Source organism: Muntiacus reevesi, chromosome X (genome assembly GCF_963930625.1).
Source record: "Muntiacus reevesi chromosome X, mMunRee1.1, whole genome shotgun sequence".
In the NCBI taxonomy this organism is placed as follows: Eukaryota; Metazoa; Chordata; class Mammalia; order Artiodactyla; family Cervidae; genus Muntiacus; species Muntiacus reevesi.
In genome coordinates, this window is record NC_089271.1 from 100,911,523 (window position 1) to 100,917,666 (window position 6,144).

The following is a 6,144-nucleotide window of genomic DNA, read 5'->3' on the forward strand; positions in this document are numbered from 1 at the left end:
GTTAGGGAGTCACCAGCTCTTTATGGGGTAGGGAGGGTGGGCTGCTACTGCAGGCCCAGAAGTTCAGAGACATCTGAGTAGTCCTGGTCTTCAGGGGCCTGCCTCCCGGTCTCTCTGGCACTCGTATCAGGGATGCAGGTTTGCCCAAGAGGACCGCCGATGACAGCAGGTCTGGCCTGCCTTGGTGGAACATTTGTCTCTTTGAGGTTCAGCAAATCCTATTGAATCCTAGACTGATGCTGGTCCACTGCCTGAAGCTTTGTCAGATACTGGGAGACCCTGGCCCTCTGCCCCTGGTTCTCACTGTACTTCACCCTAAGCTGCTCAGGCCCCTGTGGACAGCAGAGTGAAGAAGTCACTTCCCTCTCTTCCCTCCTTGTCCCACACGCCTGGGTCTTCTCACTTCCCAGGGAATTCCTCTCTCCCTGCCAGCCCAGTGAAAGTTCCAGCAGCTGGGCTATGGCCTTGAGCCCAGGGCTGAGTGCACCACAGACTACCCCCAGGATGGAATCTCATAGCCAGTGGGGCAAGGGATGTCAACCCCGTAGCAAGGCCCCATCTCGCCATCTCACCGCAGACCACTCCAGGGCCAGCCTTCTCGGGATCGGTCCTTCATGAGACTATTCCGCTGGGTGGCGGGGGGAGTTGGTGCAGGAGGCTGTCTAGGGACTCACCACCAAGGGGACAGGGAGCAGGCAGGGTTGCGTAGGGCATCGCTTCAACTGCGATGTTGACCTGATAGTTCCTGCCAGCCCGTCGGGAGGTGCAGAGCACAGACAGGCATTGGAGGTGTCCACAGTGGGCCCTGGTGGTCGGGCCCTCACAGTGTCTGAGACCTCGTGATCGCTATTGATGGAGCAGGAGTACTGACACCAGGAATGGGTGTTTGAGCAGTGGCTGTGTGTACAATCATGATGCCAAGTGCCTTTGGCCTGGTGGCACCATGCTATGCCCTGCTTGCAGCCTGTTGAGAGGGGCTCTTGTCATCTTTCACATCAGACAACTGCTGGGTTGGGCGGGAGAACTGCTTCCAGTGTGCTGGCCACCTGACCATCAGCTAGACCCCGTGTAAGCACAGCCTGATGTGAGAGGGCCAGTCTGGGTGCAAGACCTCAGGAGGCAATGCACATTCAATTCCACCGACACCCATCCTGCAAGAGGGTCCCCCACTGTGCAGGGCATCAGGTGTTCACTCACCCCTGTCTCACTCAGGGCTGGGGGTGGGGAGGATGGACTGCATCTTCCAGGTAGATCTATAAACTGCAGAGCCTGAAATGAGGCAGAGGTTGGGAAGCATGAAATGTGGGGAAACAAACACTGACTCACATCAAGGGACTGTGGAGGGCTTTTAGATGGGAGTGTCATCTGGGCTGGGTCTCATAGTGAAGAGGGTCTCTTTGGCTGGGAAATGGGGGAAAGGCCCCCAGAGGGGTCAGACCCATGGAGGAACTGAGCCTAGTTGTGTAGCTGGAGCAAGGTTACCAGAAATGGCCTGGGATTCTAGCCTGGGTCCAACTCAGGGGCGACTCTAAGGCATCTGGCTATAGGCCTGCATACAGTTGATTAATGCTCTCATTTCAGTTTTGAAGGCAAGCCATTGCATCTCTGCCCAAGAAGAATTCACTGATTCAGTCATTTGGCTAGAGAGTGATTTGACAAAGCTTTGTGTGCCTCACATACACAGGGTCAGGCTGCAGATAGACAAGAGGGGTGCACAGGTGAGTCAGGCGACTAGCATGGCTCTTTCCAGGATGAGCGGTTCTGGCAGCTGGTGCCTGTCCTCGCTGAACTGGGCATGGGCACCTTCTTCCACAGGCTGACTTCTCCTGGCTTATGATGAGGTTTCTAATTATGCTTCTTGAATCCAGAATGAAGTTTAGAGATATGACATTAGGTCTTTATGTTCTGAGAGTTATTGTCAGGAGACGGTTAGATACCATCACCAACTCAGTGGACGTGAATTTGAGCAAACTGGGAGATGGTGAAGGACAGGGAAGCCTGGCATGCTGCCTTCCATGGGGTCACAAAGAGTAGGACATGACTTAGCGACTGAACACACACAGAGGTGAGGGTGTTGGTCCCAGATTCTCCTGGCCCCCAGCAGGAAGTTGATTTTTCCCCTGTGGCACCCAGTGTCCCCCAGGCTGAGCAGAGTGGCTGCTGCTGGTGCATTGTGCAGAGAAGGAACAAATGGTGCAGGTTTGCCCAGAGTAACTCCCCAGTGGCTTGAGCTGTGGCAGCTTCAAGTGCCAGGAGGAGTTTAGCAGTGTGGGCACCCCCCTCGCTTACTGTCTTTGAAGGAGTAGTGCAGGCAGTGAAGACAAGATGAATGGGGATGGTGGCCTTGGCCTGTTGTATTGCCCACCTAGTGTTCCCAAATGACACTTGGAGGAGACTAGGAAAGGGACCAGCTTTGTGTCTGAAGTGAAACTAGAGTTTGACAGTAATGTGCTGCTTGCTCGTGCCATCTGCTGGCCGGCTCTTCCAACTTCACATTTTTTTTTTTTTTTTTAATTGAAGTATATTTAGGAGTTACCTCATAACTCAGTTGGTAAAGAATCCACCTGCAGTGCAAGAGACCCCAGTTTGATTCCTGGGTCGGAAAGATCCGCTGGAGAAGGGAAAGGCTACCCACTCCAGCATTCTGGCCTGGAGAATTCCTTGAACTATATACTGTAGAATTCATGGTGTCACAGGGTCGGACACCACTGAATGACTCTCCCTCACTTTCACAAGTTTGATTAACAATGCTGTGTCCGTCGTTTCTGGTGTGCATTAAGGTGATTCACTATATAAATACTTTCAGATTCTCTGCCATTACAGGTTATTGTAGATAGTGAGTGTAGCTCCTTGTTCTATACAGTAGGACCTTAATTATGTATTTTATACATTGTTGTTCAGTCACTCAGCCGTGTCCCACTTTGTGACCCCACGGACTGTAGCACACCAGGCTTCCCTGTCTTTGACCCTCTCCCAGAGTTTGCTCAAACTCATGTCCATTGAGTCGGTGATGCCATCTAATCTTCTCACCCTCTAGCACTCTCTCCTTCTGTCTTCAGTCTTTCCCAGCATCAGGGTATTTTCCAGGAAGTTGGTTCTTCACATCAGGTGGCCAAAATATTGGAGCTTCAGCTTTAGCATCAGTCCTTCCAATGGATATTCAAGGTTGATTTCTTTAGAATTGACTGACTTTGTCTCCTTGCTGTCCAAGGGACTCTCAAGACCCTTCTGCAGCACCGCAGTACTACTATTTTATACATAGTCGTATGTATCTGTTAATCCCAAACTCCTAACTTTTCCCTTCCCCTGCTTTTCCCCTTTGGTAACCAGACGTTTATTCTCTGAGTCTGTTTCTGCTTTGCAAATGATTTCATTTGTATCATGTTTTTAGATTCCACATATAATTAATATCATTGGATATTTGTCTTTCTCTTTCTGATATACTCCACTTAGTATGATAATCTCTATGTCCATCCCTGTTTCTGTAAATGGTATAACTTCATTATTTTTCATGGTTGAGTAGTATTTCTCTCTGTGTGTGTTTGCATGTCCGTATACCACATCTTCTTTATCCATTTATCTGTTGATGGACATTTACATTGCTTCCATATTCTGGCTACTATAAATAGTGCTGCAATGAACATTGGGATGCCTGTATCTTTTCAAACTGGGGTTGTTGTATTTTCCTGGTATATATCCAGTAGTGGAATGGCTAGATCATATGCTAGTTCTGTTTGCAATTGTTTAAGGAACCTCCATACTGTTCTTCATGTTGAATGTACCAATTTACTTTTCAACCACCAGTGTAAAAGGGTTCCCTCTTCTCTACACCCTCCCCAGCATTTATTCTTTGTAGGTTTTTTTTTTTTTTTTGATGGCCATTCTGTCCAGTGTAAAGTGATACTTCTTTGGACTTTTGATTTGCCGTTGTCTGATAATTGAAAATATTGAGACTCTTTTCATGTGCCTTTTGGACATCTTTGTCTTCTTTGGAGAAATGTCTATTCGGTGCTCTGACCATTTTTTAATTGAATCGCCTTTTTTTTTTTTTTTTTGCAGGTTCAGTTTTAATTAAATGTTTTTAGCAATAAGAGCTTCCACGGCAGAAAGCTTCATGCAGTGCTTGGAGGGTGTGAATATAAAAATGAGGTGTTAAACCTAATATGTAATACATTGTAAAGTATTTAATTTCGTTTTCCTCCTTGCCCATTTCTGCCTTCTTAATCCTTCTATCTTTCCCAAGGCATGGAGATGTCAGATACATAGCAATGGATATTAAAATGGATTCTTAACTCTCATTCCCATAAAGATATAGCAACTGAATTTGCATGTTCCATGCATTGAGCTTAGAGCAGGAGCCCAGACATTGGCACAGAAGCCCATTATTTGTATCCCACGCGTCGGCGAGGGTGGATGACTCCTTTTCTGAGTGAATGTGTCCATGTAGCTCATAAGCTGGGCCAATGCATAAGGCACACAGAGGGGCTGCCTATTTGTACTCATGATGTGAATGACATGATCCAGAGTCTGGGCTATTGGATCCAGGGACCTGGGTTTGGACATCAGCTCTTCTCTTGCTGTGTAGCCTAGGCACTTATTATCTCTGGGTGTCTCTCTCCTCTGTTGAAAACCAGGTACCCAAAATGCTGCTCATGTCACAGGGCTTTTACAGGGCATAGCCGTGGATGTCATGTTGTCTCCCACTGGGGCTCAGGGTCTGTCTTTGCTTCTACTTCTGCAGTTGGGAGGTTATTCCAGCAATACTGCCTATGAAGATCTTTCTTGATTCCCAGACTTTGTAAATTTCAGAATCCTCTAAGAATGGTTAAGGGACTATAAAGTGATCTTGGTGAAATTCCCTTATGCTATTTGGAAGTTGTCAGTTGTGCCTGCAGAAAATTAGATGATTGGTCCTGAACAGTGATTCTCCAAACTTTGTGTCCATGGGCTATTTAACTGGGGGATGGAGTGGGTTCCAACCTCCTAAACAGATCACAGGCAGGCTGCTCAGCTGAATCGAGGCCTGCTCCTCATCCCTCTTCTTTGTAATCTCTTCCTGACTCACTCTTCATAGAGGCCCCCAAAGTTGCCACAGAACACAGTTTGAAAACTAGATCTCAGATTTCAGTGTGCATTCAGATCCCTCGGTGATCTTGTCAAATGTGGCTTCTGATTCAGATGTTCTCAGGTGGACCTGAGATTCTGTGCTTCTAACCAGATCCCAGTTGATGCCTAAGTGTCTGGTTCATGGATAGCATTTTGAAATGCAAGGGTCTGATCATAGACTGCCTTTGACGTTTCACATCCTTTGATTTGGAGTTCTTACTGTTACTCGGATTGTGTCATAAATTAAAAATCTGTGTTGAATGAATGTTTCTATTAAGGGCAAAATCCTCAACTATACAGATCTGGAAACTGACCTGGAATATGAAAGAGACAGAAAGTATTTGTTTCTCAACTGCGAGTGTCTGAAACATCTGTCAAATATTTTCTGAAGTTTAAGATACTGTTTCACTTTGTCAAGAAGAGTTCCACTTTGGTTTGGTTGTAGTTTGGATCATAGAGAAAGTGTTAGTCGATAAGTTGTGTCCGACTCTTTGCAACACCATGAACTGTAATGCATCAGGCTTCTCTGTCCATGGAATTTACCAGGCCAGAATATTGGAGTGGATAGCCACTCCTTTCTCCAAATGATCTTTCAAACCCGGGGATCGAACCTGGGTCGTCTTCATTGCAGGCAGATTCTTTACCATCTGAGCCACAAGGCAAGCTAATGCACACTTTTCTAAGGGAACTTCTGATGGAAACAAGTAACCTGTTTTCGACCCTGGCTGAGGCCTGTCTCCACACTCTAGGTCTAAGTGAAGGTTCAGAATTGTGGGCAGCTATTGGTCCTTCTGGCATCCATGTGCTTTTTTGATAATCTTAATGACATGGCATCTAGAAAGACAACCTTCATGTAAGGGACCTCCACTCTTTCTGTCCATTGCTGAGTTGAGTGTTCCAGCTTCAGTGTTGTAGAATGTTCTGTCTTCAGCACGCTGTTGGAACTCCTCTGGTGTGTGTCCAGAAGACCAGGTGCTTTGAAAGACCGTAGGTCTTTGCTTATCAGTCTTTGTTTCAATTCAGTAACATCATGGCTAA